At 44.3% G+C, this 1,292-nt stretch overlaps 1 protein-coding gene across 4 annotated transcripts in view; it reads right to left on the reverse strand.

Moving 5' to 3' along the window:
- LOC119592701 (cation diffusion facilitator family protein 1-like) overlaps positions 1–1,292 on the reverse strand; it is a 24,219-nt gene that overhangs the window by 7,109 nt on the left and 15,818 nt on the right. Inside the window, exon 1 of one of the 4 annotated variants that reach the window (XM_037941624.1) lies at positions 896–1,016. The exons of 1 other annotated variant lie outside the window; for it this stretch is intronic. The gene's annotated coding sequence lies outside the window, so the exon portion shown is untranslated. Of the gene's footprint in view, positions 1–454; positions 875–895; positions 1,118–1,292 lie in introns of those variants that run through there. 2 more of the 4 variants (XM_037941629.1, XM_037941628.1) reach the window with 2 other exon arrangements.

A 1,292-nucleotide genomic window follows, 5' to 3' on the forward strand; every position in this document is an offset into this window, starting at 1 on the left:
ATGCGTGCGCGCTTGCATGAGTTAGAAAGAGAGAGGAAATCGAAATGATTTCCAGAAGACTTCAGAACCTTGGAACTGGAGGCAATGTCATGGATTGCCATGTTAGACCAAACTGCAAGCGCTGCTGGCACAAGGCTGGAGGAGTCCCTCTCATAAAGTCCAGACTGAGAATCGTCAGTACTTCTGTTTCATGACTCAGGTTTGAAAAGATTATGAGATGACTCTTGAAAAAGTGGACGCTAGTGACAGTGAGACGGAACCTCAGTGGATCTGCGGTTTATTTGGGTAACTCCACTCTGTGACGCCTGGGAGTTGTGGTTCAACATTTTGTATGTTACTTAGAACCATGATTGGCTGATACAAGCTCTCTCTGACCTCTTAAGCCGCACATTGAGATTTGGGCCTGGGTAATATCTTTAATAAAACGGTCATTTCAATCCACTCTTACACTTACCTTGCACACACTCCCATTTTATAGACGAATGCAACTATGGGATGATGCCAAGTATGTTAGGCCTAAGCACCTACACACGCGCCCCAGTTCTCACACAGCTGTGGCGTTAGTCAGGAAAGGTGCGGAACGGATTCGTGCGGATTAAAGTATTGTGATATTCCGTTTCACACTGTTCTGAAGTTGTCTATTATGTAATGTTGTATATAAGATACATGCGAATATTCTCTATGTCTTGTGTACGACGCTACCCGCGTTATTTTACCATTGGATCCTTCATCCTTTTACTTTTCACAACTATGTAAGCTATAGTGAGTTAACATTACCACACAATTGTTTATTCTGAGCTCATTCACGATCACATCACCTTAAATCACATGTACATATATGACAAACGAAGGAATAATTCACCCACACACAAGAAAATAACAAAAGATCAACTACCGTTTACACATAGTTCTCCATAGCGAAAACAAAATCGCGTTTAGACCAGAGCCCGTTAATCACTGTTCTCTCAAGCCGGGACCCACACTGAGCAGCTTCTCTCACCGTTGGCTGAGTGAGACGAAGTGCAGCAGCGTGGCAGAGCAGCCCAAGGTCATCACAGTCTTTGGGCGGTGGTGTGCCAGCAAGGGAGACCATTGGCGCTGTGTTACCACGCAAATTAAGCCTTTCCTGTTGCGGGCATAGACCAGGCTGTATGTCGTTGGATGCACGGGTGGAGGGTGGGGGCCTGAAGAGAAGCTGACATTGGGAGATTTTATATTGTACACTTTTACTATGGGACTAGGTATGTGTATATTATAAAGAATATACTGACAGTATAAGTTGAAGAGGTTGT

Source organism: Penaeus monodon, chromosome 30 (assembly GCF_015228065.2).
Source record: "Penaeus monodon isolate SGIC_2016 chromosome 30, NSTDA_Pmon_1, whole genome shotgun sequence".
Lineage (NCBI taxonomy): Eukaryota > Metazoa > Arthropoda > Malacostraca > Decapoda > Penaeidae > Penaeus > Penaeus monodon.